The following is a 20450-nucleotide window of genomic DNA, read 5'->3' as shown; positions in this document are numbered from 1 at the left end:
TACCCAATACATGCTCAGCCCAAACAGCAGAATTATATGCTTTAGTAAGAGCATGTGAATTACATGAGGGACAAATACTTACTATATACACAGACAGCCAATACGTTTTTGGATCAGTACATCACCATGCTAAGATTTGGCAAAATAGAGGTTTTAAAACATCATCAGGGACAGAACTAACTCATTTCAACCTATTAAAGAGAAAATGTCAGATCTGCTATTTATAGACACAGACGTGCTGAAAGACGCCCAACAGTCAGCAACCAAGACAGAAATAAAGGCCTGGCTAAAGAGAGGAGCACAGAAAAAAGATGACATCTATCAGATAGAAGATAAACCAATCCTCCCAAAAAAGTTATACAACACAGCGGCTACAGTGACACATTGGGAAGACCCACGTGTCAAGGGGGGAATATGTCACATCTGGTAAAGCATTAATGCTACACTATAAATATTTCTGACTATGCAAATCATTTTTGCAGATCATGCATAATTTGTTGCAAACACGGGGGAAGAAATATTGCCTAGTTGTAATAGATGAACCTAGTGACACATTTCTTCCCCACATATGGTATCCCACAGATTATAAGGTCAGATAATGGAAATCATTTTGTAAATAAATTAATAGAACTAAGTTCTAATGCATTAGGGTTTCAGTTAAAGATTAAGGAAAACAATGGAAGAAACAGGGAGGCCATGACCCGAATGCCTATCCCTGGTTAAATATGGATGAGAATAACTCCAAATCAAACTGGTCTTACTCCATTTGCCACCTACTGTACATCATTGTATGGCTCCACCCACTATATTCTGAGTCTGAGATCACGTGACACCAAGTTGCTGATGTGGATTTGTATTCTCAAAGAAATAGTACATGGCAGACCGTTTTCTCTGCCCTCTGACATGAATGAAATAGAGAAAGCACAACAGGAACCTTCATTAGCTGAGTGGATGAATAAAATGTTGCAGACAAAAGAAGAACAAATGTCCAGTGGTCTGCCGATAATCTCTGCTCCTATCCCACAGAATGAGGCCTGGAGACCTGGTCCTGATTAAGACACTCCACCGGAAGGATTGGAGCACTCCTTGGTGGAAAGGGCCGTTTCAAATACTCCTGACAACGCCCACAGCTCTGAAAATAGCAGAGAGGCCTTCCTGGATCCATAAAAGCCACTGTAAGCCAGTTTTGCCGTTACAGGAGCCAAACCAACCGACGGGGTAGCAGAGGAAGTCCGGGTTCAAAGATGGCCCAGCGTCTCAAACCGGTGAAGAAAACAGCTGATCTGCGCCCAATTATAAAATGGCTCTCTGTAACATGTGGACAGGACTGATAAGCCTGAGCTTAATTCTGGTAGCAGGACTCTTTCTCTATCTAAAGCAGGATCCACAGGAGGTGATACCGAACCAGAAGAGATGGACATCAGACGGGACCCATCTCAGAACACTGACGGAAGAACATGACGCACATCCATTCCTACAGAATTTCTGGTATTGTTCATGGTGGCATATGCAACACTGAACCAGGTAGAAATGCACGAAAATGAAGGGGACGATTATGATGACATGTTGTAAATAAATCACATCAAAAGCCTGAGTGTACTCATACATTGTATTTCATAAAATAACCTTACAGCAGAAAATCGGAAGAAGTTGTTGCTTAAGTGAAATGAGAAAAAGTACAATGATGACATAAACAGGGCAGATTTTTTAATTCTTTTATTTTTATGATTTCAAGTATTATTCTTTTATTTTTATGATTTCAAGTATTATTCTTTTATTTTTATGATTTCAAGTATTATTCTTTTATTTTTATGATTTCAAGTATTATTCTTTTATTTTTATGATTTCAAGTATCATTCTTTTATTTTTATGATTTCAAGTATCATTCTTTTATTTTTATGATTTCAAGTATCATTATTTTATTTTTATGATTTCAAGTATCATTATTTTATTTTTATGATTTCAAGTATTAATCAACATTTAACTTTTAATGGTCGCCGAGGGCGGCGGGGCCGTATGAGTATTTCCCACAAAATATAATCTGTTTACCGTCCGTGGGTTTTCGCTCATACAAAGTATTTTTCTTACTCGTTTTTATATTAAATGTTTTTACTTGTGATAAAAGGAGGGACTGTTGGATGGGTGCAAAAACTTGTTATCACTCATGTAAAAACTTTGTGTTGCAAGGCACCTGCACTATGCCTTCCTCCCTGTGTGTGTGAGATCATTGTTATCTCTGTGTGAACCAGCCTCCTTTCTGTCTCACACACACACACCCTGTCTGAACTGTCTGTTGAACTGTGTATATAAATAAAGAGATAGGGTGTCAAAACTTTGTAGTTTCACTGCAAAGTGGGCTACCCTTGTCACAAGTAACTCTGACTGTATCGTTCTTACCTCTGAGTTGACTAAATAATACCTAACATAACTTTTATGGACAGGAGTTCTAGACGCAGCCAAGGGCCGGAGGGGGTCTGGTTTGGGGACCAGTGGATTTCGTCTCTTCTTTTTGCAGATGACGTGTCCTGCTGGCCCCCTCTAGCCAAGACCTACAGCATGGGCTGGGGCGGTTTGCAGCCGAGTGTGAAGCGGCAGCAGGTCAGGTTATTTAAAGATCGATAATGAGTGAAAACTGCAGTCGGTGCACATCTAGTTTTAGTGATTTGCAATGCTAAAGCTCATAAACAATGGTAGGGGGATTGTGTGAAAAGAAGAGTGAAATTGCCAACTGCAAACAGAATCCTCAATGCAGTATTTAGCAACAATACTGTAATTCTGTGTTGTTCTCATATCATGCAGCTTTATAACATATCTATGTTAACATTATTACATAGCATTATTTTATAATCTATCAATTTCTTCTTTCATCCTGGCTTAGTGAAATCTGATCAGGTCATTCCATGGCTCAAAATGGTGGTCTAAGAAGAATCATGTTGTCTTTTCCAATCAAGAAACTGGGTCACAGGTTTTGATCCAGTTCTTGGTGAAAACTATCCACCTTCTGTCAAAACAGCATAAACACAGCATTTGAGTTAAATAAATAAACTATTAGATTTTAGATTGTAGGGACAGCATGCAAACTCCACATAGAAAAACCCCAGTCAATATTTGAACCCAGGATTTTCTTGCTGGGAAACAACAGAGCTACAACCTGGACTGGAAAAGAAAGATGGCTGTATAAATTGACATCAATTAAAACTTTCCAACATGTTCCATTACTTTGTCTTTTTGTCTCAGAAAGCTGGACACATGTTTTCTTTGGTAGAGGGGGAATTTAGCACACTAATAATCTAAATCTGTGTATTTGCATTACATGACCTATCTTCATTATTTCTTTCAAGTGCTGCCTTCCAGGAAGACATATTGCTACATGCAGTTCTAAAAAGGGTCTTCATGGTCTAGTATACCCATGTCTGCTTTGAACAGTTGTAATCAATGTGAGGATTTGAGTGCATTAGCCCAGTGGTGTCCAAACATTTTGACACATCGGCCAAAATCGTCAACTCAAAACTACTCGTAAAACAAAAAGAAATGATTAAAAACAAAAATCATACAAATTTATATTGTGATTTTTTTTAACCTACCCAACAATAATAACAGTAAATCATTACAGATCCAAGATTTAAAAAAGGTTTGAACTTTTTAGAAGAAGGCATCCAGTTTGCAAATTCTTTTTGGGTTGATTACAAGGTATTTAATTAAATATTTAATAACTTAAACATATTATTGCTTAACATCTACCTGCTGTTAACAAGTTTTGTAGGAGTAAATTCAAATGAGACAGAAAACTGAGCTGGTCTCTCTCACATGCAGTTTGACCGATTGAAAAACGGTCTGCACTGCTGTTTTATAATGTAGAATTGTATAAAACTATGCAAAAACACAAGCACTTTGCATTATATGACAAAGTATTTCATCACCACTGAGATTCTGCAGTTTTAAATGTAAACATGTGCAGTCATACTAATCAATGGACACACTTTACATCAGGGCTACTGGGAGTGACCGAAAAAGAAAGACTAAAAAGAGGCAAAAACAGAGGTTTATCAATAAAGGGAGAGGAAGAGTACCACAACCGTTGCTGAAATATTGTGTTAGCATGTACGTGAGTGTGTGTCTGGATGTGTTGCTGTATCCAAGAGTGAGTATTCAGCTGCATTATCCACAGATCAGTGATAGTGTTGATGTTGGCATGCAAGCTGTCCTTGCCAATAAACTGTGCCCCTTCATGCATCCATCAATGCCTTCTGCATTCCCAGTGCCAGCTCCGATTAGATGAAGGATTACCTAGCTAGAACTGAGCGTGTTCATTATTTATGTTGCCATGTTATACTAGGGGACACACAGTGAAAGAAAGGAGATTATTAAATTCAATATAAACAACAATGGGAAAAGGTTTCAGGCACTTTGGATATCTATTCATCACATAAAGCATCAGGGAGGAATTTGATGAGTCTAAAATATCTCTGACAGTGCACTAATAAACAAAATTACAGAGCATACGTCACAAAGAACTGCCATCATTTGGAGAAAAGGAATTTTATTGGGCTGATATCAAGATATCTTGCTGCAAAAGATCCTCAATCTGATTATTACTAAGTTAGTCAGTAATTTACATAAAGCAACAAATGGCTGAACCTGCATGTACAAAAGGACAACATCTCCAAGATACTGAAAGCATGAGATTTGTTATGAAAATGCATAGATTCAACTGACTTTAAGAAAAAAAAAATTTATTTACCGCACTTTGTGTTTATAATGAATTAATAAATTATATACAGTGGCAGTTGATGAATTACATTAAACTGTGTCAATGTGCATAAATAATAAATATGAAAACTACTAATCCATCAACATTCTGTCTGAAAGAAATTACCTTAACATTAAATAAATTGCTTAACATATTACAGAAGTATAGAGATTGTCAGATTGAGATTTGTCATTTAGTCAGAAATGACAAAAAATATGTGTATCGTTACACTAAGGTCTTTTTACCTAATGATTTAATTAAGTTACATTAAAACAAACCTAAACACAAAAATATTACTAATTCTACTCAACTGCTATACCTAAGAATATCCTAAGTACATAACCTGACCTGTAAAGGCAACTGCATAACCCCATATTTTTAATCAATCGCTTAATGAATGGATCCCAAAGAGGATATATTTTTACATACCACCATCCAAAACGTTTTGTGCAACTTTTTAAGTAGCTGAACATTTATTCAAAAGCACTAGAATTTGTGCCAGACATTTCTGAAGCTGCAAATGCGGCCATGTTCATATGCTACTTGAGTATATGTGAAATTATAATCAGGAGCATGCGAGCAAGTTTTCAAGACTGTTCTCAAGCTGCGTCATTCTTGCTGTTACCACGAAATCAGAGCAGTCTGAGTGAGGCTGTTCTGTCCTGAACCTGCAGAGTCTCCAAATGCACAGGCAGAGACTGAGAGCAGCAGGAGGGGTGGTGATGGATGATGAATGGCAATGGACACCCTTCTGTAACATGAACAAAATGCATTCCAGGCCTTTGATGGGGATGTGCTCATGGTTGTCTTAGTCCTCAGGCACATGCAGTATGCCTTGCACACATATTCAGTGATGGGATACCTTACAGAATAAGACCTACAGATGAGGCTTACTGAGCATGCATAGTAAAACAGGGAAATGAACAGTAACTTCCAAGACTACAAATCATCTTTTTGTTACCTGTCTGTAGTATGTGGGTCATATGCCATCTTTTACAGTAGAGAAACACAGAGAGAAGAGTGTGGTGGTGACTTGATTGATAAGAGTGCAATTACAGCAGCACACATGGAGTCCTCCATGAACACACGCACACACACACATGCATCTTTTCCAAGTCCTCATACTGATCCCTATAGACTAACAAACTGCCAAGTTGTTATTAAAGAGAAAACGTTTAACCCGTGAACTCTGTAGAAAAATGACTTTCAACATCCGTTCTGCACAAGCTTTATCTCATAAGTGTCCCACTTTGCAGAGCACAGTCAAGACATATTGGGATCTGTACAGTGTGTGCTTTTGAGCATGTGGCTAATTTCATATTTGATGTGAGAAGGTCAAAGGAGCCTGCTAAGACTGAGGTCAGAGTATGCTCATGAGGAAAGACTTTGCAGCATGTACATGTGTGATGAAATGATGGGGTGCTAAAAGTACCAGCTGTAATTCTACAAGCACACATGCAGCAACAGACACTCTTACCCCTCCTGTTCAGCATTTCTTGACACATCTTTCTCCTTTCTATCAGTTGAAAAACTCCAAGGAATCTGTTAACACATTAAACTAGGCTAATTAGGAAGGAGACAATTTAAGCACTGAGAAAGTGTGTGTGGATGTGAGAGAAGACACAATTGTCTCTTGGAGTGTAATGTGCAATTATATGTATGTCTTGTCAATTGCTCTCAGGAAGTTAAGTGAATCAATCAGGTCGACAGACATAATTAAAGGGCTATTAATGACAAAATATTCTGCTGTTACCCTCCAATCAGCCAAAACCGCTGAAATGACTCCACAAGTAAAATAGTTTTATCACCATATAAATTATTCATCACTTGGCAGTAAACAGAATTGGCATGCTCTTTATGGCTGCACAGACAGACTGTGCTGTAGTAATATAGCCTATCTGTTTCCATCTGTATTTTGGGATAAGACCTGAAATTAAGGGGCCTCTTCATCACTGCCTTAGAGGTAGTGACAGACCCAACTGATGTTCATAAATCACTTGCAAAACCACATCAGAGGAATAAAAATGCTAACAGCTACAGGGTTTTGAAAAGTATTTGCCCCCTTGCAAATTTCTTTTATTTTTGCATTTTTGTTGAACATTTTAGCTGATCAAACAAATATTGATATTAGACAATAATAACCCCAGTAAAGACAAATTATGATTTAATTTATTAAGGGAAAAGGATAAACAAACCAACCTCACCATATGTGAAAAAAATAACAATTATGTGGAAAAATGTATTTAATGGGACTAAACAAAAAAAAAGAACATTTCACAAGCAACACTAAGGCCTGATCATTCGTTGACCTGTACAGTGAAGAAAATGACAACTCATCCAAGAGGTTACGTGAGAAATCCGAACAACATCTAAAGCACTGCAGGCCTCATTTCCCTTAGTGAAAGTCAGTGTTTATAATTCAACAACACAAAAGAGATTGGGCTAAAACGACATCTCTAAGAAAGTTCCAAGGTCAAAAGCACACGTAAACAAAAAGAACAAAAAGGCCCGTTTCACATTTGCCAAAAACATCTTAAAGATCTCTGAGACTTTTGGAAAAATATACTGTGGACTGACGAAACCCAAGTGTGAAGGTGTTTGTAAAAATATATCTGGTGTAAAACTAACACAACATTTTAGAAAAGAACATCATACCTACATTAAACATTGTGGTGGTACTGTGATGTGATGGTCTGGAGCTGGAGGATCTGGAATACTTCACTTAATTGATAAAACCATGAATTTATCAGATAATCCTAAAGGAAAATGTCCAACCATCATGTGACCTTAAGCTCAAGCGTACTCGAGTTATGCAGCGGGAAATTCATCCAAAGCACACACACAAAGCCCTAACTTAACTCCAATCAAGATGCAGTGGCATGACCTTGAGCTTGAAAACGTTTTAAGGTAGTTAAATTAAATCAAATGTGCAAAACTAAAACCGCCATTTACACAAACTTAGTTAGGAAATACTTTAGTAATTTGCAGTACCAAGCATGTGCTGTATGGACCTCTCCAGTGTTTTAAAGATAGAAATTTATGAAACCATTCGATTAAGGCATTGATTAATAGGATGTTACTTTTGTTAGTTTCTATTGACAGGGAATTGCAATTTGAGACATGTAGAGAAGCTGGGCACTTGTTAACAAAATGTACTTACACATTAGCTTTACATAAAATTCACATGGGCCATAAATCTTTGAAATTTTGTAAACCGCAAATTATTATTGTTACCTATAGTAATAGGTTTTTTGCTCACCTTCTTAAGCAAAAGTCAAAAGATTAAAAAAAATAAGCATCAATAAAACCTCAAAATATACAACTTTTTTAGATTTCAAGAATCCAGGCCAAACTCATGGTTTATGATGTTAACCAGTCTAATTGTGGTGACAGTTTAGAACAGTGTGTACAATGTGAGGGCAGTTGTGCTTAGGTTCAGTTGTTGGGTTAGCTCTAGATTTTCACATATTAGTATCTGTAAAATAAAATGAACAGTATGTCTCTTCTTCTGCTGTCGTTCCTGCTATGAAATGGTATTATTTTTCTCAGTACCCCTAGTTTTTGAGAGCAGAACTGCAGCAAGTGTGGCAATATATCAATTGAAAAAGATTTTAGTAGTTCTTCATTTTAGGGTAGTTTAATTTAGCCTGATCAAGTGGATCAACCTTTATTCGTTTAGCACATAACAGTTTGGCATGTGGTTTAAATTAAGTGCCATCTAGTGTGTAATTTTATGAGCACTACTCAGATTTTCTCAACAAAGCCCATCTATTTTGGTCTCATTGTGATGAGATATGATAACTACTGTAAGGCAGACTTGTAATATTGCATTGAACCTCATTGTACTGTAACTATAAAACAAAGGCTTCTTGTGAAAGAGTTTGTAAATAATTTAAAACTTATTTCCAGTTGTAAAGCATCATTGTCTTGCTATATCCTAATTTTTTACATCGCATCAGATTAAATTGTTTTCTGTTGAATCAGAACTTTGAATCGATATAAATCATGGTTGAGAGTTGAATGGAATAATATCAAATCATTGTGAGTTTTTTGTTGATGGTCATTTTGACTGACAGGGCAAAAAATAATAATTTGGTCTATTTCTACCCGTCACTCCATTAATTTTTAAATAATAATAATTATTCATTCAATAGCATTTATTTTCAATACTTTTATTGAATATTCAGTCTGAACAAGCTGAACAGAGAATCCACATAAAAAGGATGAATAAATTTAACTTTTACAAAAAACACTGACTGTGGTCGCAGTAACAAAATATAAACTTAAAATATGAACAGATCACCTACTGTGGTCCGAAGTCTCCCAACTTCCTCCTGGTCTGCATGGACCTGAATAGCGCACTTGCGTGCGTAATCAAATGTCTGTAGTGGAATTGCTGCAGAGGCTATTGTCATGAGGTTTTGGACTCTTGTACCGGACAGACGACTTCTCGCAGCTGTTTGATGTTGTACTGGAGCCCGAATCCGCACTCTGTCGCCACCCTAGAGACGGGAATTACAAGCGCCACTTCAGCTAAAGTTTTGATATCAGGAAACATTTCTCCAACTGGAGTGATCAGAAGTCGGCAAGACTCTCTGAACTCTCGTTCAGGGCAAGCACTCTGCTTCACCGCGTCTGCAGTAACAAACAGCTAATTAATATGCTAACTCTCCAAGTCAGGGGTGTGAATTACAATCTGTCTAAATGACAGACGGCCTTCAGATTTTTCCATCACTGTTTAAAAAAACTGGACAAAAACAGAAAATATTTGTTTAATGCGACCACATTATCAAGATACACATTAAATAAGCCACAAAGCAGGGCTACCCAGGCCTAGTTTGTACATGTTTTACCAACCAACATAGATGTACATGTTCGAATTTAAATTTGTATATTTAATTTCATTGCTTAATTTAACTAACATTTCTATTGCAAGGAAAAAAAATATGGAATGTTGGTAATGATCTTCTGGTGCTACACATATATACCAATTATTATTGTTACTTATTTTATATTTAGCAGTGCAACACTGCAAGAAAGTAGCAATGACTTTCAATGTAATAAACATTTATAATTACCTCTCTAATGGAAATCAGCAGTGAAAGACATCAGTGGGTCAGTGTCACACTGACTCACTGATGTCTTCAACAAGGAGTTGTTACACCAGATCAGCTACTGTACAGTCTGCCCTCTTAGAATAGTGTGATGGCTTAGTGGTGGTAACAAATGTCGGTGGTTGCAGCAACAGTACTACACCTAGGTACTACAAGATAAAACTATTTTCGTAACAGTCACTCTGAAAGATGTCCGTGGCTCATTGTTTCTACTTAACATTGTTTCTATCTTTAAAAATAACTAACTTGAACCAGCTGTTGAGGCTCTGATCAATATTTGTGTGATGCTATAAAATATGTTCAGGTGCCAGAAATATAGAGGTGGAGAAATGCATAATTTAACCTATCCTTGAAGTCTGAACTCAATCTTTCCCTGAGACCAAAGAAAAAACATTAACAGCCTCAAAATTAATTCTAAGACTACTTGGTTTGGAACGGCCTGGAATTGTCCAGGCTTTACATTTAGTTAACATAAAATGTGGCTATGTTTACCACAGTGAGCACCAGATCACTGAAACCCAAATAAGACTGAAGCTTTCTATCTTTGTTCTAATAAGGGATGGAATTAGTAAGTCATAATGCCCACTTCATCCATTTTACAAGGTTTCAGCTGAGGGAAATCTGACAACATCTCATCAACCAGTGTGTAGGCTGGTAATTTTGTTGACTTTTTAATGGCTGTCAAAAATCAAATGTGGTCTAAGTCTTTCAGCCCTCCAGCTGATAAATAAATCAGCATGAGCGAGACAACATTCTCCACCCACAGCTAATCCTGAATAAGGAATCAACTATTTAATGAGTTCAAAGAGCTCCTCTGTAACTTTATCAGCAAAGATGTTTGGGTAGAACAGTCACATTATTCATAAGGATAACATAAAATTCAGGGACAGATCATGAAAAAAATTTAATAAATACAGCAATAAACGTCATACTTCAAAGCCAAAAAATAGAAAGAGAAACAATCATAGAAAGGAGAAGACTTTAACAATACCAAGTTCCTCTAAAAGACCTTTGAGGCCAACGCACACCGGCAGCCATACGCTGCTGGCCAACGCTCCAAGCCACAGCGTCCAGTGTTCCTTTTCAAACATGTTCTATTCAGCAGCATCAACGCTCCTGAATAGAACATGAACGCAAATGTCACTACCTTTCAACTCGCTTCTGCTTGGTTGGTTTTCTTCTATGGTTGTTTTGTAGTGCCGTTTCTGGTTGGAAAATAGTTGAAAATGGATGAGGAAAGATTAAAACCCAGGTCTCTCGTATCAAAGATGGGAACTTATAATAACTCCAAAGAACCAGATTTAAAAGGAGATTAACTATTTATTAAAACTTTACAAAGTTTATAGTAGTATTAGTTGAGTTGAAAAAGATTTATTCTTCTGTCATTCTTTTTAAAATGACTCAACTCTAAACACTAAAACACTCGAGTAACTGCTATTCTTTTCTTCCCTTTCTCAGTAAACCTCTTTAGTTGCTGCATATTAAATTCACAGTTAAAATACCTTAGTGGTAAGCCTTTATTTGAAAAACAAAGTGACATGTTTTAAAATGTCAACACACTTCTACAGTGTGATCCTCTCATATGTTCCCCATATGCTCATTTAGCATTTATTATTCTGTCTAAATCTGAGAGAGACTTTCAGCTTGAGCTCGCTCACAGCCTATACAGTAATTACTATTTTAAATACCATGTATTCACATTAATCATGACTTCATTCAAGGCAGAGAAAAATACACAACAGGCACAATAATTATGATGGCTGAAGCTATCAAAGTAATCACTGAAAATGTGACAATAGATAAAAAGGCAGAGAAGTAAAGGTTCTCTTTACATCCAAATGAAAGTGAAAAGATTTCTGGATGTTCACCATAACTACCCAGCTTACAAATGATCTGTCCATTGACAGGAAGCACACATTAATTATTCTACCTATTACGCCATTATCACCCTATTACTCACAAACTCATTCAGTTACACTCTCCCGTTGGGAGAAAGCAATGGCGCAGCCATTACAACCTATTTTGCGCCACAAATGATAACAGCAGCTGCGGTTGTTGAGTGAGATAGGAGAAATGAAATCACTTTTCCAAAAACAATTGGACCGCCTCTTCGAAACACGAGTGGCTCCATCACAGGGAGAGAAGTATGGAAGAAGTGAGAAGAACAAGGGCGAAAAAACATGTAAATGAAAACTGCTCCATGTTCAGTGAAGAGACAATGAGATGCCATCAAACAGCGCGTGGAGTTAGAGTGGTCCAGAACTGATGAGCAGCTCTGATTGGCTGCAGCAGATGGTGAACACATATGCACACAACAGGATAAGGAGGGCTAATGATGCGTGAAAAAGAATTACCCCCTCTCTTCCACAAAGGACAGTCCCTCTACTCATTGCATGGACAAAACTTAATCATTTTACTTATAGGTAAATGGTAGGGTCATTTGAGTTTTGTGTGTATGTTTCTAAGTGTGTATTTTTTGCCAGATGTATTTCAAGAGTAGACAGATCACGCATGTTAGGATGCTATTATAGGAGTAAATTCTAAGAACACTAAAGCAAGACTGAAATTCTAAATATTTATTTTGCATCCTTGTTTATTAAGGACAAAGGATGATGGATAATGAGACCTTGAGGCAGAGCATGTTGCAATTTTAAAACATTACAATATTTAAAGGTCTATTTTTTGAAGTTCTATCCAGATGAAGTCAGCATATGACTTAATTTTGGTATATTACCCTTGAAGAGACCTCTATCAATTTTAATTAATTTGAGTATTAGCGTTTTGACCATGGAACAGACAAGACCTGAACATCCTGAAAGGACTGTAAAAAAATAGATGAAGATGGCTGAGTTGAATAAGGTCTCTTCCTTGATGAAATACTAAGTGCTTTTTTGGGCCTGTAGACAGAATTTAAAAGTAGGCATGTGATTTGTAGTTTCAGTATATGGCCAATTCACAACTTTTTGACAAATTTTGTCTGCAATTGGTCATCTCTTGGTCATTATTTAGACTGATCAAATCTGAATTGGATAGCTGATAAACTGAACAGAGATTTATTACAATACAGTTTGTAATCTGTGAAACCTTAACACAAATAGGCTGATTTCACAACCATCTTTGGCATTATGGCCACCTTAGATCCTATGTGCTACATTCATTACTTAGAGAAGTCAAATATTGACCAAACTATAGTTTACCGTTTCTGCAGAAATGCTCTAATCTTTAGGGTGGTTCCTTTCCAAGATTTTCCCCATTTGTCTCCAAAGTGTGACATCTTTGAATTCCTCTAATTACCCAGAATGATTAACAGGACAGGACGCATAAATTATTTCCCCAGAATTTATCTAACATATGAACATGTTAATAATATTTATTTTTTTTTGTTTAGTTAGTCACAATTATTTGGTTAGTCACCTGTCAGATGTAAACACTAAAATCTTGTTGCTCTAGCCACGTTCAAACGTGACAGCTGTGCTCGTAGCATTTTTTATTGTATCTATGGGGTCAAAATGACTTCCCTTGACCTTGTAGGTATACATACTCCTAACTCTGATATTATATGTTGCAATTGTCCTATCATGGAAGAGATGATACTCAGAGACATTTTAGGAAAAGTCAGAAATATGGGAAGAAACTTGTGTCATCAGAAACTGAATTTGAATTTCTCAGACTGAATCTGTATTTGTGTAATTTGAAATGAAATGCATTGGTTTGAAAATGAATTTTACTTAATTGAAACTGAATTTATTGGTTTGAAACTGAATTCATTTGCTCTGAAAATGTATTTTGTTGAACTGAAAATTCAATTTCACTACTTTTACTTTCAGTTCTAAAATTCAGTTTTTGTGACACACATCCGGGTCCTTGAAGCCACAGATTAATCAAACACAGATTGACTGATTCATAGATGTCATTCACTATTGCTGCGTCTAAACTGAGGGGCTGCATTCTTTGAAGGACGCATTTGTTGGCCGATTACATCATTGTGAGGCAATAACGTCTACAGCTTCGCAGGCTCCTCCAAATAGGGCCGACAAATGCGTCCTTCTTTTCCCCAGATATGAAGGATGAGTCCGGTGTATTCCTCGTGGGCCACCCTATCCCATGATTCATTGCGGGTCAAAATAGATTGTGTTAACCGAAGTAGCAAAGCCTGGAGGAGAGGGAAAAGCTGTGAATAAAGTTGGATATATTGCACTTTCTGTGAAACAAAATGAACTTGTTTTTGGACTAGAATGTAGCTGTGTAAACCTGAAATATCTGCTCGGTTTATCAAGATTTCGCTTAATTCTTACTCCCGGCACGTTGTTTTCAAACTCCTGCTGGATTTCCCCAATGGATGGAAGTTAAACACAGATATAATTCAGTCAGATTATATCTAATGTTGATGTTTGGTTCTTTTATTTTTATGCTCTACAAATAAACTGATTTAAACGTTGTTCCTAAAGTTAATATGTTAGTGTTTAAATTGTTTCATTTTTACAAATAGATTTACAAATTTTTTTAAATCTATGAACACAAAACGTTAACAATTTAAATGGCTGAATAATGAACAAGATTATAAAACAAGAAAATAAGCCATTAGGGCTCCATTTGTTCGGCTTCACAGCTCTGTGCTTCACGCTATCACTGTTGCTAGGCAACATAAGTTATGCTGAGGTAAAGGAAGGAGAAACGCAGACCGACATAACACCAGCCACACCATGCTGATCTGGCATGTTTAGCTAATAGCTACAGGTAGCATAAGTGTTGCTGTTTGACCATCATTTGTTTACATGATTTCTTATAGATGCTCATTTGACTTGGTGATGCTGCACTGCTCCAGCTCAACATGCCGTAAAGGAAGTTTAACCTGATGTGAAACGTAAATCGATGAATCTGTGTTTGATTAATCTAAGGCTATCCTCAAGGACCCGGTTGTGTGATACAAAAACTGAATTTTACAACTGAAATTGAATTTTAGAACTGAAAGTGAAAGTAGGCAAACTGAATTTTCAAAACAACAAAATACATTTTCAATGCAAATTAATTCAGTTTCAAACCATTAAATTCAGTTTTCAAACCAATAAATTCAGTTTCAAACCAATAAATTCAGTTTCAAACCATTAAATTCAGTTTCAAATCAATGCATTTAATTTCAAATTACACAAATACAGATTCAGTCTCTGATGCCACAGGTTTCTTCCCATAGTTTAATAACTGCCACCTTAGGATCATCATCTGAATATCTGCTGGATAATTGTCATGTCATGATGATGATCCTTTCAACAGTCTTGGTCAGAACATGATATGTCTGTGACAAAGTTGGATGACCTTGTAGTGTTAAATATGCTTTGTTGAATTAGTCTTCCTGAACCAGAAGCTCATCTGTGTGAATATAGTGAACAAACTAACAGCTACAAGGTGTTTTTCTACTGTGCTGATCGGCAAATCTTGAGGTGCCTAAGAGGATGGATGCAATGAAAACCCTTTTTTTGGCTTGAGCTCCTGCCTCCAAAAATGTCTGTGCATTTTCGAACCGACACTAGATCCATTTGGGACGAGGTGCTGGTATGGTTTCAGATTTCTGGATATCTTTTGTATTTTCCCCCTTCAACATGAAGATGTCTCTCCACATTAAGTCAAAGCTTAACAAAGTAAAGGCTGCACCTCAGTGTATATTTGATGAACACTTAACAGCATTATTGGCGTTTACAATTGACCAATATAACTTCACAGCACCAGTTGATTAACCAATGACCATCGCTGATTGATAATGTCAAGTTTGACAGATTCTCTTTTTAAAAATAAATTAACTATTGATATGAGTAAAAAGACAAAACATTTTGAGATTTTGAGAGGTTCAGGTTATTTTCTGCCACACGCCACCTATTTTAATAGCATTTTCCCATGAATATTTACTAAAAACCTTCCAAATGTTGTAAAAGCAGCCTACATTTTAACAACCCTCCCAAAGCTATTTCTTTCCAGCCCAACATGTTCAAAAGAAACCCAACTGGGGGAAAACCAGTAGTCTGGCAAATTGCACAGTACTACACAGTTTACCCCAATCCCACAAAGAAAACACTAATCAACAACAACAATAAATATGCCGGAGTATAATGTGTATGCATGATGATGCCCCCTTCACATTTCTGCCTGCCCCCTCATATATGCATGCCTAGAACCAGCCCTGTTAAACACACATCTTTCAGGCAGAAGCACAGCTTTCGAACTGTGCCAGACTGGAAACATTTCACCTTTTCCTTTATCCTCAAACGGAATTTTAGTCCTCGCTGTGCAGATTATTTACCATCTGCTAGTCATGAGGATAAAGTAACCTCAACCACCTGGCATGGAAGCCATTGGAGACAAGGGAGAGAGAGTCAGTGCACCATGCTATGTAAGAAATTGGTTAAGAAGGAATGTGAAAAGTGCATGACAAAGGTGAAAGCACTGTCTTAAAGCCAGAGCCCTGTCTAGCATGTGATGCATGGGTGGTCGAAATGTCTTTAAGATACTATTGCTTTTCTGAAAAGGCTATCTTCATCCAGTCCATCTTTGGCTCAGAGGGGAAAGACACACTGACTAGACATCACTCAAAACCAGCTTGAACATCTTTGATTGTATTTTCTCCCTCTTTTATTGCTCCTTCTATTCTTGCACATGTTACAGTGCTAATGTGTCTCTTGAGCCTGAATAAACAGATGAACTCACTGTGAGACTTTGATGATATCATATTGGCTTGTGAAGGATTTCAAGCAATTGCAATATTGTCAATGTGTGGAAATAATGTTGGACTCACACAAAGGCACATGCTTACAAACGGTAAAGAGCACACACTTTATACTGTGGGTGACCTTCCAAGTGAAGGGCAGTGGCTTACAGGCCTGTAAAGGCTTTGCATGCAAGTCAAACCATTTTCCACCTCATCAGAAGTCACTTTAAACCTTAGTCATCCTGATTAGCTTGTCAGGTGAAAGAGACAGCACCTGTTGTTAAGTGTAAGAACAGTGATCAGAAATAAAATACCTCAGATGCACAGGTATAATTAAAACGGATTATATGGACATGTATCATTCTGGCTGCGGAAATGTCTACTTCCGTATTCATATGGATAACATATTGCATTAGGAAATTTAAATACAATACACACTACAATAATCTACAATCAACACCAGAAAAAAGGTTAAAATATTAAGCATTTACAGTGCCCACAAAAGAAATGCATCTCTTTTTGCAGTAATATAATCCTACACTGAACTTTTTAGAAAACTCCAGCTTCTAATTCTAACACAGTGACTCAATGGAGAAAATGTATTATTGTTTTCAACAAAATCAACTGTGGAAGAAATATTAGTAACCCTTTTGTTTGTAAAACTCCCCAAAATGGATATTTAACCATTCTGTTTTGCAAAATCTCTCTAGATCATGCAAAGTATTTGCCCAGTTCTTATTCTCTCTTCTCTTCAACTAACTTCTCAGGTTTTCTATAGGACTTAGGTCTCGAGATTGAGATGGTCACAAAAGAAGGCGATTTTTGGGTCTGGCAAACCATTTCTGTGTTGATCTGGCCATATGTTTTGGCCAGATCACTATCCCATTTAAAGATCAAATGATGACCTATTATCAGTCCACTTAAAAAATCCATCAGATTTTTATGTATTATGTATCTGTTCTTTTTGCAAATTACGTGGTCCTGCTAGCCCCCTCTAGCCAAGACCTGCAGCATGCGCTGGGGTGGTTCGCAGCCAAGTGTGAAACAGCTGGGATGAGGATCAGCTCCTCCAAGTCCGAGGCCATAGTTCTCGACCGGAAAAGGGTGGCTTGTCCTCTTCAGGTTGGAGGGGAGTTCCTGCCTCAAGTGGAGGAGTTTAAGTATCTCGGGGTCTTGTTCACGAGTGAGGGAAGAATGGAGCGGGAGATCGACAGACGGATCAGTGCGGCTGCCCCAGTAATGGGGGCGCTGTGCCAGTTAGTTGTGGTGAAGAGAGAGCTGAGCTGAAAAGCGAAGCTCTCAATTTACCGGTCGGTCTACGTTTCTACCCTCACGTATGACCATGAACTTTGGGTCATGACCGAAAGAACGAGATCCCGGATACAAGTGGCTGAAATGAGCTTCCTCCGTAGGGTGGCCGGGCACTCCCTTAGAGATAGGGTGAGGAGCTCGGCCATCCGGATGCCTCCTGGACGCCTTCCTTGGGAGGTGTTCCGGGCACGTCCCACCTCGAGGAGGCCCAGGGGACGTCCCAGGACACGCTGGAGGGACTATGTCTCTCGGCTGGCCTGGGAACGCCTTGGGCTCCCCCTGGAGGAACTGGAGGAGGTGTCTGGGGAGAGGGACATCTGGGTGTCTCTGCTGAGTCTGCTGCCCCGCCGACCCGGTCCCGGATAAAGCGGAAGACGACAAAAAGAGTATGAGTACAATTTTTAATGTGTTCATGAGGTGTATGCCAATAACATTCCATGGGCACTGAAAGAGAACCCGCTCACAGCATCACAGATTCTCCACCATATTTAACAGCGAGTGTGGTGTGCTATTTCTATACCTTCACCCTTATTTTTATGCCAATGGATAGATGGATGGATGTTAGGGGTATCAATAATTTTGCAAGTAAAGTAAACTGAAAAATAAGTAATTTATAAAAATAATATATTTGTTAACATAGGATTTGTACCTAGCTATATTAATGTACTTAAACTCATGGATACTCAACTCATCCACATAAAAAAATCTCAATCCTAAATATTTTGGAGGATTAGTTCAATTTAAGTTTATGCACATGCAAGGAGACGCACACAGTCACACAAAAACACAGGGGATTAAACAAGGTTTGCTTCACTCTAATCATTTTCATGGGAAATTAGTCTGTGTATGTGGCTGCATGAGATCAAATTAAAGCATTATGCCTGTGTCTGGGAGCCTGCAAATAGACTTGGATAAATATAACTATATTTTAAAACAGCTATTTGAAATTACAAGTAAAAATAAATAGTCTCTATTTATATACTGGCAGATGTAGTTAGGGATTATCTTTCCCACAATGCAGAATTTCCAAGAACTTGGTCCCAGCTTATTTATTCTCGATTTTACAGATAACTAATTTCTCAGCTGTGACACATTAGGAACACATAACATTTAGTTTTTTTAGTGTTGAACAAAAAAATGTATATAGATAATCAATTATCAACCTGTATTATAACAACAAAAGTGATGTAACTAACTCTACTCAAATAATTCAAAAGTTACATGTGCAGAATGTTGAACAATATGTTTTAATGTAAAATAAAATCCAAACAGGTCTAAACAAGGGCTGCCAGGGTTCCTCCCTGAAAAAAACATTTGATTCATACATACAGCCTTATTGTCCATGGTGTGCCAGCATATTTGGTGCTGTCTCACATTATAATTTTTTTTCTTCCTTAGCAGTGATAAAAGCAGCTTGATGCATCACGTACACCACAGGCCAGAGAGCTGATGTGACTGATGCTTAGACTCATTCAGGAATGGAAGGGAAAAAAGACATGCAGTGCATTAGTGGGCAGAGTGTTTGATATTTCTTGTCCTTAAGTAAAAAATAGTGATGCTACATTAGAGTGAGCCAGACACTGAAGCACCACAAGTTTATAAAGTTAAACTTAGACAACTTATAAGTAAGCTTGTTATAGTATAGGACACATCAGGGTCTACAAACTAAAGCTTTGCACAGGTTCCACTTGTAAGTTGTGTTTTTTTTCATTTAGTGTCTTGCAACAATGTGGTGTTTTAAAATGTAATGTGTTTGTGACTTTCTCGTCTTACAGACCAGAGGTGTTTAACTCAAGTCTGTCCTTAAAGGATGGTGTCCTGCATGTTTTTACTTGCCTTCTCAGTATATCATTAATTTCAGCAAAAGCCTGTTCATTCGGATCTGTTGAACCAAGGAGAGACCTAAAACATGTCTACCAGTCCTTAAGGACTGACTTAGGGCAACACAACTGTCATAAAAGGGTCTTAGAGTTCTAAACATTATTAAAAAAGACACTAAAAATGTTTCAGGGAGGCAATCTTATTTAACTGATACAAACATGCAAATGGAATGCATGTTCCCTTTCAGGTAGGCGTTCAATGATTGCAGTTTTCTGGCTAAAAGCCTGACCTGCCGATTCCGATTTTGGCCGATACTGATTTTCTTCATAGCTGACACTGTCAGGAGTCATAAGGTCACAGCATACAATCAGTGTTCCAGTCTTATGTTGTCAACAGTGGGGAGACTATTGTGAACCGTGCATATGTGGATATGACCTGGTAGCCCTCTCTCACGGCAGAGCAAAATGGGACAGTGGGTGATTTTCAGACCTTTCGGGAGGTAAATAAGATTGGTGGATAAGATTGGTTTCATGTGTACGTATCGGCCGATCACCCAAAATTAAGGAAATTAGGGCCAATTGATTGGCCAGCCGATCAATCGGTGCTCCCCTACTTTCGAGGCGATAAAAAGGAGCAGTTTGTCATAGTTAGATTTGTAATACCACAATGCAATATGTGGAACTTAATTGGTAAAGTAACCTGGCCAATTGAAAATGCATCTTATTTTGATTCTTACATTGAGAAAGATTAATAACAC

At 37.6% G+C, this 20450-nt stretch overlaps 1 protein-coding gene across 2 annotated transcripts in view; it reads right to left on the bottom strand.

Annotated features, from left to right (window-relative positions):
• LOC124863683 (zinc finger protein 385C-like) overlaps nt 1–20450 on the bottom strand; it is a 213753-nt gene that overhangs the window by 166869 nt on the left and 26434 nt on the right. Inside the window, exon 1 of one of the 2 annotated variants that reach the window (XM_047358113.1) lies at nt 9058–9168. The exons of the other annotated variant lie outside the window; for it this stretch is intronic. The gene's annotated coding sequence lies outside the window, so the exon portion shown is untranslated. Of the gene's footprint in view, nt 1–9057; nt 9169–20450 lie in introns of those variants that run through there. 2 annotated transcript variants of the gene reach the window in all.

This window comes from Girardinichthys multiradiatus, chromosome Y (genome assembly GCF_021462225.1).
Source record: "Girardinichthys multiradiatus isolate DD_20200921_A chromosome Y, DD_fGirMul_XY1, whole genome shotgun sequence".
Taxonomy (NCBI): Eukaryota; Metazoa; Chordata; class Actinopteri; order Cyprinodontiformes; family Goodeidae; genus Girardinichthys; species Girardinichthys multiradiatus.
This window is presented reverse-complemented; position numbering and strand designations above follow the sequence as displayed.